The 17839-nt window shown below is 40.2% G+C and overlaps 1 protein-coding gene and 1 pseudogene across 3 annotated transcripts in view; one reads left to right on the top strand and one right to left on the bottom strand.

Moving 5' to 3' along the window:
* RNF144B (ring finger protein 144B) overlaps positions 1 to 8299 on the bottom strand; it is a 151505-nt gene extending 143206 nt beyond the window's left edge. For all 3 annotated transcript variants that reach the window (XM_036255233.1, XM_036255231.1, XM_036255222.1), the window contains exons 1-2: positions 8115 to 8299; positions 4873 to 5100 (exon numbers count right to left, since the gene is read on the bottom strand). The gene's annotated coding sequence lies outside the window, so the exon portion shown is untranslated. The remainder of the gene's footprint in view (positions 1 to 4872; positions 5101 to 8114) is intronic.
* LOC118626036 lies at positions 2251 to 2857 on the top strand (annotated as a pseudogene).
* Positions 8300 to 17839: the final 9540 nt, after the last annotated feature.

A 17839-nucleotide genomic window follows, 5' to 3' on the forward strand; every position in this document is an offset into this window, starting at 1 on the left:
AGAGTGGAGAAGTTACAAAATGACCTTAAGGACTTCTGGTCAAGAAGGCATGTTGGGATTCAACGCAATCCCCATCAAAATACCAACGGCATACTTCACAGAATTAGAACAATTACTTCAAAAGTTCATATGGAACCAAAAAAGGCCTCGAATAGCCACAGCAATCTTGAAAAGGAAGAACAAAGTTGGAGGGATCACAATACCAGATATCAGGTTATACTACAAAGCCACTATAATCAAAACAGCCTCGTACTGGCACAAGAAAAGGTATATAGAGCAGTGGAACAGAACAGAGAACCCAGAAATGGACCCAAGGCAATATGCTCAATTAATATTTGACAAAGGTGGCAAAAGCATAGAGTGGAGTAAGGACAGCCTCTTTAATAAATGGTGCTGGGAAAATTGGACAGCTACTTGCAGAAAAATGAAACTAGACCATCAACTTACACCCTACACGAGAATAAACTCAAAATGGATAAAAGACTTAAATGTAACTCATGAATCCATAAAAATCCTAGAAGAGACTGTGGGCAACAAAATTTCAGACATCATACGCAGCAGAATTTTTACTGACACATCACCTAAGGCAATAGAAACAAAGGAGAAAATGAACACATGGGACTACATCAAACTCAAAAGCTTCTGCACAGCAAAAGATACAATCATCAAAATGTAAAGGCTACCCACTGTATGGGAGAGCATAATTGCCAATGATACATCAGATAAGGGGTTAATTTCCAAAATATATAGAGTGCTCATACAACTCCACAAAAGGAAGACAAAGAATCCAATTAAAAAATGGGCAGAGGAACTAAATAGACACCTCTCCAAACAGGACATACAAATGGCTAAGAAACATATGAAGAAATGCTCATCATCACTAATCATCAGAGAGATGCAAATTAAAACAACAATGAGGTATCACCTCACACCTGTCAGAATGGCCACCTTCAACAAATCATCAAACAACAAGTGTTGGCGAGGGTGTAGAGAAAAGGGGACTCTAGTGCACTGCTGGTGGGAATGCAGACTGGTGCAGCCACTATGGAAAACAATATGGTGTTACCTCAAAAAATTAAAAATTGATCTTCCATTTGACCCAGTGATCCCACTTCTAGGAATATACCCTAAGAAGCATAAAACACCAATCGAAAGAATATATGTACCCCCATGTTTGCAGCAGCACTATTTACAATCGCTAAGATCTGGAAACAGCCCAAGTGTCCATCAGTAGACGAATGGATAAAAAAGCAGTGGTACAGCCCTGGCCGGTTTGGCTCAGCGGTTAGAGCGTCGGCCTGCGGTCCGGAGAGACCCGGGTTCGGTTCCCGTTAAGGGCACGTACCTCGGTTGCAGTTTGTCCCCGGCCCTGGTTGGTCGTGCGGGTGGCAGCCACTCGATGTGTCCCTTTCACATCGATGTTTCTCTCTCTCTCTCTCCCTCTCTCTCCCTCCCACTCTATCTGAACAAAGAATGAAAAAGTGTCCTCGGGTGAGGATAAAAAACAAAAAAACAAAAACAAAAACAAAAAAAAAGCAGTGGTACATATACACAATGGAGTACTACGCAGCTGTAAGAAAGAAAGATCTCTTATCCTTTAAGACTACATGGAGGGACCTTGAAAGTATCATCCTAAGTGAAACAAGCCAAACAGAGAAAGACAAGTTTCATATGATCTCACTTATTTGTGGAATATAATGAACATAACAGTCTGAGGAATGGGGTAGTCCCAGAGACGCGGAAGCGGAGTACAGACTAACAATCCCCTAAAGAGGGGGGTGGTGGGGGAGAGATAAACCACAGAACTTATATGCATGTATGCATGAACAGTGGACATGGACAACAATCTGGGGAAAGGGCAGGGAGGGAGGGAGAGGGGGGAATCAGTGGGGGGAAAAGGAGAAACATCTGTAACAAAAATTAATTAATAAAATTAAAAAAAAAAAAAAAGAAGGCATGTTGGTTGAGCTGATTGGGGGCCCACTCCATTCCCACCCCTTGCCACCCCAACCTATGCTCTTCTCTGCTAACAAATAAGCTCCACAAAAAAATACAACAAATTATTTTTAAATACATAGCTGGGATGAAAGCAAGAAAGGGAAATCTCCCAGAAACAAAAAAGAAACTCTAAACCTACAATGGTGAGTAGGAATTGAAGACCCAGTAGCGAGCCTTAGGGCCCGAGGAAAATCGGAGGACGCAGTGACTGCTGGGAGGAGAGCACAGATATGCATTATTGAAACATGGTTTTTTAAATTTTTTTAAGACTCAAGATGGAACATCATGAACCAGATATTGTCAAGGAAAGCCTTTTTGATATTATAACCAGAAAAATTAACCAACTTCCAGAAGCAGAAAGGAATCTACTTGAACATGGATCAACACATGTTGGATTTAATGCTGCTCTCAGTGGCCTAAGAGCAGTCTCTTTCGGCGCATCTTATATGTGACACAGGCTCGTATAGCTGCTGCTTTTCCAATGGCAGTGATCCCGTTTTTTGACAGCGGACATATCTTACAGAGGTTTTATACGTTTACCGTTGAATACAGGTGATCTGAATCGTGAAGCCTGTACTATGACACGAGCTGGATTGATGGGACTTGTTTTTGGTGGACTGTACCCTGTTTTCTTGGCTACACCTGTGAGTGGTGGCCTAGCAGCCAGGTATGCCTCAGCCCTGCAACCAGAGAGAGGAAACATCTTAACCTACTGGACCAGAATTTCTAAGCCTATCTTTAGAAAGATGTTATTTCCCATTTTGCTCCAGACTGGGTTTGCAGCATACCTTAGTTCTAGACAATATAACTACTTATAAGGGCTCTTCAATTACCTGAACCTGGCCTAGAAATTCAGTGATTGTTAAGCAAAAGTGTATACAAAAATAAAACTGTAAGAATAAAAAAAAAAAAATGAATAGACTATTCACCTTGGAATATGGAGTTTATACACCATGTAGGGCTGGAAATAAGGACTTACATAAAGTCAGGAGCGAGGCTTGGAGGAGGACAAGTAAAACTCTATCCTCTCAGAGGGGACACAGTACAAAAGCATGCCACTGGACTAGAAATGCAAAAAGAGACACCCACGAGAAATGAGAGACTTAAGTCTGCTCAAGGCTCGGGAAGGAGTCCAAATGTACTCTAACTACACAGGATCGGAAACTGGATCCCAAACTGAAGAAACAGGCAGACCTCAACACATGAGATGGATACATGGAACTCCAATGTTGAACTTCCGGTCAAAGATAACAAGGCACATGCGCAAGCAAACCACCAGGAGAAAGATGAAATTAGCGGGTGATTCAAAAAGAATTTACTCCACCAAACATACAGATAATGGAGGATTCTTAAGAATTTCAATGTTTTTAAGATGTATGACAAGATAAATGATGAAATTTAACACACACATTAAGGCCAAGGCATTATAAAAGAATGAAGAGATTTCAAAAAGAGTCACTTTTGCTTTGTGATATTACCTATGGATAGGTTTAGGCACAAATAGCCTTAGAATGAGAATTTCTTTGGCCTGAGTAAAATGAAGGACAACCATGTTATATATATATATGTTGTTGTTTTGTTTATCCTTACCCGAGGATATTTTTCCACTCATCTTCAGATAGAATGGGAGGGAGGGAGAGAGGGAGAGAGAGAAACATCAATGTGAGAGAGACAAACTGAATGGCTGCCTCCTGCATGACTCTGACCAGGGCCAGGGACAAACCGCAACCCAGGTACATGCCCCTGGCTGGAATAGAACCCACGACTCTTTGTTCTGCAGGCTGACATTCTAACTGCTGAGCCAAACCAGCCACAGGCATGTTATATGTTTTTAAGGAAAACCTGGACACATATACACATGTGGGTGTGTTCATCTTTCTTTTCCAATTTGTTTTCTAAACCTTTGCTTATACAACTTGTATGTATTTGTATGTGGCAGTGCTGAGAGATGTGTGTTTATTTCCAATTAGCCTATTTGTAGGCACCTCAAAGGTGTAATATGTCAAGTTTTCTGTCATTGTAGTTTTTTTTAACAACAATAGAATTAAACATATTGTTAATGAAAAATCAGACCAATTTAATATACTGACTGTATTGTTGTTTAAGAATCTTCTCCTCACCCTGGCTGGTTTGCTCAGTGGTTAGAGCATCAGCCTGTGGACCCAAGGGTTGCAGGTTCAATTCCCAATCAAGTGCATGCACATGGGTTACAGGTTTGATTTCCCCGGCTCTTGTAACTTTACATCGCTCTTACATTGATGATTATTTCTGTCTCGTTCTCTTTCCCTCCTACTCTATCTAAAAATCAATGGAAAAATATCCTTTGGTGAGGATTAACAACAAAAACAAAATGTTCTTCTTGCCTTCTCCTGGCAAAGACTCTTGCTTTCCATGTTATGATGCCAGGCTTGGCCACTGACTTCCAGTTATGAGCAGAGGTTTTAGGAAGCATTGCAAGTCTCAGCCAGCCCTCTTGCACATCATGTGAACCTCACATCCCAGAAAGGGGCTACTCTCCTCCTGTCCAATAAACTTGATTCACCACCTGGAGCAGAGACACTGCACCCAACCCGCAGCCACGGACGTGCAATGTGAGGAAGAAGAGATGCCTAAGACACTGAGGTTTGAAGGTTATTATACTGCACAAGCAAAAGCTAATCAATGCAGCCACTTGAAGAAAGAATTAGTGAAACTAAAGATAAATCTGAAGAAAGCCCAGGACACAATACAGAGAAAGAAATTTAATGGAAAATATATGCAGTTAAGAGACATGAAGACAGAAGAATTTCCGGCATATGCTTGTAATAACTCTGAGAATATAGACTAGAGAAAATGAGGAATGTATTAGTTTTCTATAGTCATGAAATAACGTACCACAAATTTAGTAGCTGCTCTAGGGTCCTAGTCACGTGGTCCTCTAACAACACAGCAGCTTGCCTCTTCAACACCAGCAGGTGACTCTCTCCAGTCTTATACCATGTATTGTTGTCACGGGAGTAACTTATTCCATCATCTTCACAGGCTCTAGCCACACTCAATAGGAAGGAATTTACAGGGGTATATACCACGGGGCAGAATCTTGGGGACGTCTTAGGATTTTGCCTACCACTGGGAAAAAGCACTATTAGAAAATATATCCCCATAGGAAATCATTGCCCTGAAGCTGGTGTATATCATTCTATGCATATTGTTATACTTTTTTAGTGCATTTCTGGAAATGTTACTTGGTAGATGTTTTAGAATAGATAGCATCTGCTGTACAAACTGTTTTGTTCTTGCAACTACCTATAATGTGTTTGTTTTAAAAATCATTTTTATAAAAATTTTGTATCATTTATATAAAGGGAATAGTATTAATATACTGAGTTTCCTCATCCACATCATCTATGGATAACTGTTGAAGCCGAGATGATCTGTATGAAAGCAGATATTGAGTCTAACTTTAATGTATGTTTTTAGTTCTTAAATTTAATTTTTAAAATCAACATAATAATGCATGCACATTGTAAAAAAAAACTTGCACATATTTATATGAGCATATAAATATGTGAAAGTTCTTTCTTTTATGTATTCTCTTTCAATCTCTTACTAATCCTTTTTCAATTGTATGTATTCTGAATATCTTCTAGTTTAAATTTTCTTTTCATTTTCTTTAAGGTGTCTTTTGGTGAATAAAATTTTTAATTTAAAAAAAAAAAAAAAAGAGCCCTGGCCAGTGTGGCTCAGTTGGTTGAGGGTCATCTCATGCACCGAAAGGTCGGTTTGGTGGTTCCGTTCCTGGTGAGGGCATATGTCCATGTTGTGGGCTCGACCTCCAGTCAGAGTGCGTACAGGAAGCAACAGATCAATGTTTCTCTCTCTCCCTCTCCCTTCCTCTCTCTCTAAAAATCAATGAAAACATATTCTTTAAACAAAGAAAGATAATATGCCCCAGGTCATACCCCTTCTATAGCTTTGGCTCTCACCACTAATCTCAAGAAGTCCACATAGTATTTTTACACTTTTTTTTTTAATCCTCACCCAAAGACATTTTTGCATTTATCTTCAGATAGAGTAGAAGGGAGGGAGGGGGGATGAGAGAAAGAAACATCGATGTGAGAGAGACACATCAAGTGATTGCCACCCACATGACCCCAACCAGGGCCAGGGACAAACTGCAACCGAGGTACATGCTCTTAGTGGGAACCAAACCCGGGACTCTCTGGTCTGCAGGCCAACGCTCTAACCGCTGAGCCAAACCAGCCAGGGCAAACCACATGGTATTTTTAACAGGGCACTAGAGCAACATAGCATTGCCCTCAGGATCCTAGGGGTACAGCAGGGTTTCCTCTGGAGCTGTGGAGACTGACTGGAGACCCCATGCCAAGTCATCACTGTTTTTCCATCTTTCAGGTCAATCTAATATCCTGCCTCTGGATCCAAAATTCCACTTATATGGAACAAACTGCACTTGTTCTCTGCCCTTGTGAATACTTTATGTGTATCTCAATGTGTTTTTCTAGTTGTCTTTTCAACTTTTAGGAACACATTAATAGAAGTGTTGTTTAGATTGTCCCCTTGTCACTCCTTTACTATTAAAAGGCTTTGATTGAATAACATTGCAAATTCTAGGAAGATAATATGGAAGCTAATCATTTAAAGCCCTTTTAAAATTCCCCAAAGCTGAAAAGAGAAATCCATTAGCATTCTGTTTATTCTAGAGTTTATGGGCATCATCTTTATTGTTTTATAGGAACACACACTTTTTTTAATTGATCAATGTCAGACTACAAATGGTGAACAATTAATCTTAGCTGTTTTTGCTTCTGTGATTCTCTGGAAACAGAAGGTAGAAAATGTCTTATGTGCTTATTACACAAAGGCAATCTCTCAGCTCATTTCCCCAGCTGTGGAACAGATTGCAAACCTTGTTTTAAAATTACCTAATGTATATTTTAATTGATTAATTAAAAGTCTGCTAGCATTTTAAGATATGAAAACAGTTATCGTGACATTTCTGTGAACAGAATAAGTTTAGTTTCTATAATAACATCTCTGTCCTTCCCTTCTATCCTGTCAATTATATATCATTGAAAAACTACAGATGGTTTTACATGTGTGACCCTTTATAATGAACAAGCAGGACTCATGGGATATAATCAGAAAATTACTTTATCTGTTTCCTATATAGCCTCTTCAAGTTTATCATGTGGGGCTGGTTTTCCCTTGTCCTTGGATGAAACTCAGGACAGTTGTCATAACTTTTCTAGTCACTCTTAAATAATGAAACACTCCAAGTCCAAAAATCAATCACAGTTCTGTAATTAATGTGGTCCATCTAATACAGCCCTCAAACTCTTTCAACTTCCTGTAAAGTTAAGCTTTTCCCCTCCTGCAGCTATGGTCTACTGAGCACCAGCCACTTGCATTGGGAAAGGTAGATAGGGAAAGATTCTTCTCTCTTTAGCCAAATTGCTAATGCAGGTTACCCCACTTTCTGATACAAAAGCAGGGAGGAGGTAGGGGGAAGGAGAGGCAGCAGCTATGTTCTTCCATGACTAATACAGATATGACCTAATGCTGGTGATTTATGAACTTGGTGGGCATTTATATCTTACTTTTTCTCTCGAGCCAATGGTGAGATGGTGATGAGAAAAACGGGGTTGAGAGGTAAACAGCCTCCACTCCAGCCTCATCACTGGGATCTTTCACCTACAGATCTGTTTTTCCAGATGATTACTTAAGGCTTTTCCCTTAGTTTATCCTGTTAGGGTCCAGGTGGCCCTTTATACATGACCTGAGATGACCCCTGACTAGCTCACTCTCCAGTGGTCTATGTTTGGTCCTCTGTGCCATCAAACTCAGTGTGGTCTACCTTTCATTCTCTGTGCTATCAAACTCCACACAATGCAGCTATATCTCTTTTGATCCACCATCAGAGGACCTAGCCAGCCAGTCTCTTGTCCTTTAGATTTGTCAAGCATGAATCCCTGATCTACTGTGCCTCTGAGTCTGTATGGTATACACATTAAACACTCCAAATGATCTGCAGAAAGCCCTTCCTCCAGACTTGAGATAAAGGGTCAAATACCTCACACACTTCTCTCACGGTGGCCAGAGGGGGCACTGAAACTTACCACTCTCTAAATATTGTCCTCTAATCCTTATTTTCTTGATCTCCCCAGACTGCTTCGTCGTCCAGAGGTGGCAGATGAGCGGACTGCGAACAATGCTGAACTGGTTCTCCTCCACCTCTTTTCCAGTCTGCACTGTGGACGTACACCTGACTTTGGGGTGTGGTCTCTACTGTCTGCAGCCACAGCTAAAAGTGAAAACTAAGAAGGTTCCATTTTACCATCGTTACATGTGCGCTCATATTTCTATCAATTGGTTCATTTTTATTTTTTTCCGGTAGAAAATACACAGGTTCAGTAGATTCACAAATTCCTGCCAGCACACTTTGAATTCCCAAGGGTTACATAACTACAGAAACTACGATTTCAAGTCCAGCCTTGAGGGATGAAATGACAATGGCTGAGGTGAGGTGTGGGGATGAGGTGGAGGCCTAGTTAGAAGCACACAGGAACAAGAGTCAAAGATACAGGTGGAGTTCCCAACCGATAAATCCTCCTGCACACTGAACAGAGTCCCTGAGTGTTTCTTCTCCCTGCCCTTCTCCTCTGTGACAGCACCATGGAGCACAGTCACCCTGGGGGTTATCTTCCATTCCTCCCCCTCTCTCACCTGCCATATCCAATCAGTCACCAAGTCCTATTAATGCTATTTATAAAATATCCTTCCTATCTAGGCCCTCCCCATCTCCTCTGCCACTGCTTTCATTTAGGTCCTCATTAACTCGTACCCATGTTTTTAAGATAGGAGATTGGCACATACTTGCTAATGGAAAAGAGTCTGTAGAGAACAATAGATTGAAAAAATTTGAGAGAAGACCTCTGGTGAAGCCAGACCCTTAAAGGAAAAGGAGGGATGGAACCTTAAACCTAGGAAAAAAGATAAATCTTGGACAGGAACATCTTCACTATCTAAGATACTGACTTACTCATAAAGCTAAATTGATTCAGCTTTTTTTTTTTTTTTTTTTTTTTTGGTGGCACCTCCCCCTAGCGGGAACCGAAACTGGGACTCTCTGGTCCACAGGCTGATGCTCAACCTCCAAGCCAAACTGGCCAGGGCTTGATTCAGCTTTTTAATGTTGATATTTTCTTCCTTTTCTGGAACAAGAATAGATAGTATTATTTTTAATATCCTTACTTGAAAAAGATTTTAACTTGGCAAATTTTCAGTCCCTACATTAAAAAAAAAATTTGTTATGTCTTCAAGTCCAAATCCAATTCTGCAATCTTGAGTATCTGTCTAGCTATGGACTTATCTCTCTCCTTTCCTATCTTGCCTGTATCCTAAGGGATAAACTTTTTATTGGCTGTTTATACTTTCCTGTCTTCCTGACTCTCATTAATCATTCCACTGCAGTCTTCCTTCCAGCTGCATAGTTCTTCTGAAACTGCCTGTGGCGAAGGTCACACTCATCTAATTGCCAAAACCAATGGCCACTTCGTTGTTCTCATGGCACTAATGAGAGTTCCTTCCATCTTAAATTTCTAAGCTCCCTTTGATTGCCCTATGTCACTCTCTCCTGATCTTTGTCCTTCACTCTGGCCATTGCTTCTCAGTCTGGCTTTTCCTCCATGTCCTCAGTTTAATTGTTGAAAGCCTTGCTCCACACTCTCCAAGGGCCATCCCATCCACACCTTCTACCACCATCTGTGTTCTGATAACCCCTCTATAATTATCTCATGAAATCTGTATCACTCTATGAGGTAAATATTACCTTTTCTAGGGGAAGAAAATAAGGCTAAGAAAACTAAAGTAACCTGCAAAGTTTCCAACATTAGTGGTAAATAGAATGCATGTAACCCACAACCTTTTGAATCTGAAGGCCATGGCCCTTTGACTCTAAGCAATAGTGTTAAGGATTAAAAAAAAAGGTAATATATAAAATGTTTAAAAACTGAGCTAGCCCAGCTGGTGTGGCTCAGTAGTTTATGGGCATAAATCTTAAATACAATGTTAAAAATAATTCTTTAGCCTGGCTGGTGTGGCCCAGTGGATTGAGCATCATCCCATGCACCAAGAGATCACCAGTTCAATTCCTGGCCAGGGCACATGTCCAGATTGTGGGCTCAGTTCCTGGTAGGGGGTGTGCAGGAGGCAGCCGACTGATGTTTTTACCTCTCCCTCTCCCTTCCTCTCTCTCTAAAAAAAAATCAATGAAAAAGTATATTTTTTTAAGGTAATTCTTTTTTTTTTTTTTTTATCCTCCCCGAGGCCATTTTTGCATTTATATTCAGATAGAGCAAGAGGGAGAAAGGGAGGGAGAGAGAGAGAGAAACATCAATGTGAGAGAGACATATTGAGTGGTTGCCACCCACACGACCCCAACCGGGGCCAGGGACAAACTGCAGCCGAGATAAATGCCCTTAATGGGAACCGAACCTGAGTCTCTCTGGTCTGAGGGCCGAAGCTCTAATCCCCGAGTCAAACTGGCCAGGGCTAAAAAAAAAGTAATTTTTTAAACAGAAAATAAATTATTTCAGCATTTATCAATAATAATTTTATTTTAATAATCATAGATTATATCAACAAAAAGCTGGGAAACAGAGGAGCTAAAGAAAGAACAGTAGTAAAAAGTTCTCATCTTACAGAAAGAAAGATAATAAACACCATTTCTTCCCTTGATTAGGGAAAACAAGCATAGCTAGATAGATACACATACACATACACACACACACACACACACCGACAACCTTAAAGGCAGTAACAGTTGGATTTTTTAAAATATAATCCACACCTTTCAATCTATCAGAAGAAAAGTGAGCAAATAAAATATAGTCCAGACAGCTAGTAACAATTTTGAATAGCATAGGCAGGTCTTATGACATTGTTATATTTTTTTAATGTAAAGAAAAACAATGCACAGAAAAAAATCTTAATTCTGTAACAATATTCATATGCATAAATGCCCACATGCATAGTTAAAAAATTTGAAAAAGTTATGCCAAAATGTCAGATGTGGTTGGGTGATAGGATTAGAGGTGATTCTGATATTTTTCTTTACACTCCTCTGTATTTTCCAAAACCAAAATGTAAAATTAGTCAATTGTCACACATGCTCTTTAATCTTTTTTTTTTTTTTTTTTACTAAAATATTTTTTCTTTATCTATTTGAGAGAGAGATAGAAACATCGTTGAGAAACTACATCAATTGGCTGCCTCCCGCATGCCCTCCACTGGGGATCAGGCCTACAACCTGGGCATGTGCACTGACTGGAAATTGAACCAGCGACCTCTTGGTGCATGGGTTGATGCTCAACCACTGAGCCACACTAGCTGGGCTCTTTAGTCTTTTTCATAAACCTACTTATAAACTTAAATATATTCATATGCACATTTATATACAGTACTCCAATTCTTACCTCTTTCTGCTCACATGGTTTCTCAGAAAACATTTAAATAGTAATAATGTACTAAAGTATACTAATGGAGGGTATGATTTTAAAAATTAAAAAATCTAGCTTAATTAATTTTATGGGAAAGAAGTATTAAGTTACAATAACTTACTTGAAATCCTTTTCCATTTAAAAATTTTTTTCAATTACAATTCACATTCAATATTATTTTGTATTAGTTTCAAGTGTACAGCATAATGGTGAGACAGTCGTACACTTTACAAAGTGGCCCGCTGATATTTCCAGTACCCAAGTGGCACCATACCTAGTTATTACAATATTATCGACTGTATTTCCTATGCTGTACTTTAGACTCATGACTATTTTGTAATTTCTCAATCCCTTCACCTTTTTTACCCAGTCCCTCCAAATCCTCTCCCCTCTAGCAACCATTAGTCTGTTTTCTGTATCTATGACTCCTGTTTCTGTTCAGTTTTTTCTTTTATAATTTGGAATTTCATGAGGTACTTCTACCCTCTCCAGGAGGGGGCAGAAGTGAGGAATGGGGCAAACACTGCCTGAATTGCTCACAGCAACATTCCCAAACTGCAGACTAGAAAACTGGGATTTGCCAAGGGTTGGCCAAAGGACAATAGTTCTATGTACTAGGTCTGGCAGTGGAGTCTTTCAAAGAGTTTGCAAAGATTTTCTATGAACCAACTCATTCAGAGAATAACCTCTGCCTTTGGGGAAATGGAAGGAACTGCAATGGAAGGATGGCGATGAAAGAGGGAGAAAGCCCTCTCCAAGTACAAAGACTCTCTCGGGGTAGAAGCTTCAAGATTAAACTTGAAGGAAACTCTTCCCCTTTTGATGTAAGGCTTAATATTAATCAAAAGCCAAAAGAAACTGATTAAAATATGTAAATTCATGAAACTAAAAGTAAAACATTTACTGCTAGTTATATTTGTATCAGATTCAGTAATGTTCTTTATTTATTTTTTTTTTTTAAATATTTTGTGTTGCCCTGGCCGGTTTGGCTCAGCGGTTGGAGCGTCGGCCTGCGATACAGAGAGACCCGGGTTCGGTTCCCGCTAAGGGCACATACCTCCGTTGCAGTTTGTCCCTGGCCCTGGTTGGTCGTGCGGGTGGCAGCCACTCGATGTGTCCCTTCACATCGATGTTTCTCTCTCTCTCTCTCTTCGTCTCTCTCCCTCCCGCTCTAGCTGAACAAAAAATGGAAAAATGTTCTCGGGTGAGGATAAAAAATAAATAAATAAATAAATAAATAAATAAATAAATAAATAAATAAATATTTTGTGTTGATTTTTTATTTTATTTTATTTTATTTAGAGAAAGAGGAAAGGAGGGAGAGAGAGAAACAAGGAACAGCGAACCAGCAACCTCCTGGTGCATGGGACAACACCCAACCAACTGAGCCACACCTGCCAGGGACAGTAAGTAATATTCTTTATAGGGCAATGGCTCTCTACCCTATCAAACTAATGCTCATTTTTTAATGATATTTTGTAAGTTACCCCTTTACTATCTTGAAGTGAAATTCATAGAAATTATAGCCCAATTACATACATACTTTCTAAACCAAACAAATATAATGTCCTAACTGTAATATAAAGGAGACATAAAAGAAAGTAAATTTAATAAAGTAATACACATTTTAACTTACACCTGCTCCGGTAGGATGACACTGTACAACAATTTCTAAAAAGCCTTGAAGGAATTGGTACCATACATTGGAGAATCGCTTATAGAGAACAATGGATAGTGTGTCAGATTATTCATATTATAGATATCTTATGAACCACCAAAATTTCATGGCATTATAAGGAAGATATATTTTTAAAGACACCCTGATTGTTAAGAATACCACATATTTTTAATGTGGTGATTTATTTAATCATTAAATCAATGCTGGAATGTTGAGCTTTATACACTAAATACACCTAAGCAGAAATATAAACACATCTGAAGACTTCAGAATTAGGAAATTTGTCAGATACCCCCAAATAAGCATACTATCATCTACAGATTCAATCAACATCTTGTACTAGTTAGGGAAGCAGTGTGAAGTGTTGTGATGTGTGTCCTTGGTGAGGATGCTTAACTTCTCTGAATCACAGATCTATGTAAAGGGATAATAATGGCCTCCTGTCAGGGCTGTAAAGAGGTTTTTTGTTTGTTTATTTTCATGTATGCAAAGTACCTCAATAAATAAATGGTAGCAAATTGAAGCACTAGCAAGAATCCTTCCCTAGATTCTATATGGTTTCTTAAGATTAGATGCAATCTTTTTGGTGCATACATATCAGGACAAATTTTTTGCAATTGGTGACAAAAGAAAAACGTCTTCAAACAAGGATCTTGGGAAAAGAGATCTTTTAAGAAAACAAAATCTTGACAGACAAACATCAAGTGGGACTTCCAAAACCAAGCCTTAACTCAGTAAGATGTTGAGGACTAGAAACTCCAATAATTGTTTGCATTATTTCAGATGGAAATCTCTAGGGAGGGATCTGAAGGCCAACCATTCCTGAAGGATTTGCTGATTTAGTAGGTTATGCTTTTCACACGCCTCAACACCTTATTGTTCTCTGTTTATACTCATCTTTCTTAGTGTACTCCTTTTCTTGTGTCAGCCAGCTGAAGTAGTCCCTTCCAACTACTGCAATGAAAACCTAGGATGCTAGTTTAGAACAGTTCACCGCCTTTGTAAATGACCTATATTGATTGCCTTTAACATCACAGTTTCAGTTTCACTGGAAATTTAGCTAAGATTTGCAATGTATTTTGCTGCCATTCCTGCCTTATTGAACTCGTATATAAATTCATTTAAAATGAGCAAAATCTACATTACTACAAGAACTGGAAAGAATATAAAACTTAATGGGTAGTCTCAAAGTATGGATTATGACTATGAGTGCTTCAATATTCACCTGTAGAAAGAAATGATTAGAACCTAGATGACTTCTAAAGTGTCTTTCAATTTTAATACTCTATGACTATTATTTCTACATAGTTGAGTAACTGGAAAATTAACACAGCAATTAAATAAATCAATTTGTGATCTAGGCCTCACTAAGACTACTTTCTTCATAGCTAAAGGTATTTCTGAGAATACTGAGCTAAAAATAAAACTGTATTCTGCAACCAATGCAAACATGTTCCAATTGATGGGAGGGGAAAACATTCAGCACAGAGTGCCTGCAATTCCTCTGTGAGCTAGCGTGGCAGGGAGAGTGTGGGGTCAGTGAAGCATCAAGTTACAGACCAAATTAAAGGTCTGGGGAAGAGTGGCAGGGTCTAATCATCCACTGTCTAAGCTGCCAAAATTGGGTCTACCACCCTTACTGCTCACAAAGGACTGATCCACATATCCTAAGACGAAGGGCTTCAAACATGTCTTATTTAAAAGGCCTTCAGTTCCAAATAGATCTTTATGGAATTATTTCCTTGAAGTTTTTAGTTCTGTCATATTAAAACTTCCATGAAAAATTAATGAAAACCTAATGCTTACAGTGTTCTGCCACAATGAAAAATAGTGGGTTTTTGTTCCTACTAAAAACATGTGTTACATATATATACATAATTATGTAAGTCCCAGACACACATATACACAAAAAACATTAGGGGAAAAAATGATAATAGTTTTGCCCAAGCCAGTAAAATTCATAATATCATTTGTATTCTGTCCATAAGTTCCCTCATTAAGCCAATGCTTTGAAAAGGTCAGCAAGCAATGATTATTTCTGCATATTTTGTGACATAGGCCTCAAACACTAGATCTATACAAAAGAATTAAGGTCACTTTTAAAATTCAAACAGTATTTTCTGGATGTGGTTAGCTGAATCGTGTGCATCTGCACTATTTTTCCTACGGGAAAGTTAATTTTAGAAAGAAGAAAAAGTTTGCCAGGGAAACAATCCCACTGGCTCAATACCCAGACAGTGACTCTTTTCCTAAAGTTCAAAATGCTTTACAGAAAATCTCCTACTTGTCCTTAAAATCCTTGAAAGCAGGTACCAAATACCATCTCTATTTCATAACAAGCACCTCATTTCATTAAAAGTTGTGTGATTTCATTATACCTACTTTATGATATTTTTAAAAGTTAGTTCTTCACTGCAGTTTCCCAAAAGACAAACAAAAATCTTTTTTTTCCCCCCGGTAGTTCCATTCTGAGAGTTTGCTAGGTTCTTAGAATGGCTCAGGTACATATGCAAATATATATGAAACACAGCAGATGTACATCTATAATAAAGTGCAAGATGGAGATTCATTTAGTTATTTGTGTAAATTCTAATACAATATAATTTACAGACACTAAACAATTCAGGGTAGAAGAGCTTAGTTTAAATAATTAGGAATGTAAACAGGATCCTAATTAATTTATATGATCATTCCTCCTTCTGTTTACTAGAGATAAGAGCCCATTTGGAGTTCTAGCCTTAAAGTAGCCAACATGTAAAAATGCCAGTAGTCACTGGCAGAAAGTCAGTTGATGCAAGAATGTGAAGGAAGATTTTCTGATTCCCACCAGCAAAGGCCTCATTCCTTTCTAATAGCCAGAGTACTTGGGAGGGCATTTTTACTTTTCTTTTTAATTGATGTTTAAAAGCTAACTCTTTAATGAGGGCCCCTTAAACGTGGTATTTCTCTCCACCCTACATCCGAGTTTCAAATGAACTTTAACCCTCCCTTCTCAAAATTGTCATCTGTGAACCAATGGTATCCCACCAAATTCACCAACTTGAAGGAAACCAGCTTTCACTCCGTTTTTATTCTCCATGCGCACGACTATTTAGAGAGCATCGCAATCACCTAGAGCGCTTAACACACAGAAGCCTCCGCGCGTGCACACGTACACCCACACCCCGAATTCTGAATCAGGATCTCAGCACTGGACTAGGAGCTATTGCTCTAGGCTATGATAAACTTCTAGCATCCTAGCCACCCAGAAAACCTTGGAAACTTATCACAGTATTTGATATTGAGGAAATTAAACTCCAAACACCCTCAACCTATTGTTTAGTACAGATACAAAAGATAAGACGCTATACCTACCTTGACCAAGAGTGAATACCACCCTCCCAAAGTTAGGATGGTAAACAGAAGGCGGGGACAGGTATATTTTAGATTTAGAAGAGGAGTTGTGATATTTCATACTGGAAATCATTGCAGACTGGGGTGGGGGGTAGGGGGGAGCCAGCGGGTGCCGGTGTTTGCGCCCCACACCTGGTAGGGTGGACGACCTCCTGCCTCCTCCCTCAGAACCCGAGATTCGGGGTTCCGGGAGGTGCCTGAGGTGGAGAGGAAAGTGAGAATAAGAAGGAGACAGGGGTTCTACGTGCCGCGGGGTAATAGCGGGGATTGTGGGGATTGTCCCGAGTCCCTGCGGGCAACCTGCCCAGGGCTCCCAGGCGCCAAGGAGACCGGGAAGGGGAGAGGGAGGGGAGGAGGTGACAGACTGGGGATGCCGAACCGCACCTGGTACTCTGGCCGGGCTGCGCCTGGGGGAGGATTGCACCCCGAGCCCCTCCTTACCTTGCACTCGAGGTCGGAGTGAGGAGTAGGGGACCCGGGAGCGCAGGGCTCCGGCGAGGGCATGCGCCGCTCGGGGTTCACTGTCAGCTCCGCCTGGCAGCCGCTCCGAGTCTCCGAGGCATTTGGGTCTCCTGCAACCAGCACCCGAGTGTGCCTCAGCCCCCTCCTCCGGCCCTGCCCCTGCCGCCTGACTTCTTTCCCCTCCGGCGGCCCTCAGCCGCACTCCCCTTCTCCCCCTGCTGTTTATTCCGGGGAGCGGTGGCCCCCTCTCCGATCCTGCCCTCCCCCGGCGCGTGCACGCACCACCTCCCCCAGTAACGCGCTCTCTTAGCAAGGAGGCAGCGACTAGGGTCCTTGAAATTCTGGAGCTGGGCAATTTCAGAAAATCATTGTAAAATCTTGATCCGCCCAGTGAGGCTGAAGATAGGCACCAGTTCCATTCATCCTCCGCCTCCGTTCTTGGTTGTCTTAACCATAACATCACTTAACACTTGATATTCATATGGACTGTGCCCTGAGAATCTCCTGCCAGTCATTTAAATTTTTTCAAAACAACTCCTTCTGTTTTATTGTTTTTAAAACGAAGACGTCCCCACTATTTAAACTTAGGTTGCCAGGACATTAGATTGGCCTCGCGGGGAAAAATAATATGTTCAGCTGTATGAAACAAGGCAAGTCTCTTTTGCCAGAATTGTCCATGCCTGCCACCTGTTAGGGCTCTGAGTCAGGGCCAGAGCAGTTAATTACACCTGGCTTTGTTTATTGAGTATGCCCTGAGCCTCTGTTCTCACTTAGGAGGGATGCTGTTCCCAAGCCAAAGTTCTAGAAAGGA

Source organism: Molossus molossus, unplaced genomic scaffold (genome assembly GCF_014108415.1).
Source record: "Molossus molossus isolate mMolMol1 unplaced genomic scaffold, mMolMol1.p scaffold_m16_p_12, whole genome shotgun sequence".
NCBI classification, from domain to species: domain Eukaryota; kingdom Metazoa; phylum Chordata; class Mammalia; order Chiroptera; family Molossidae; genus Molossus; species Molossus molossus.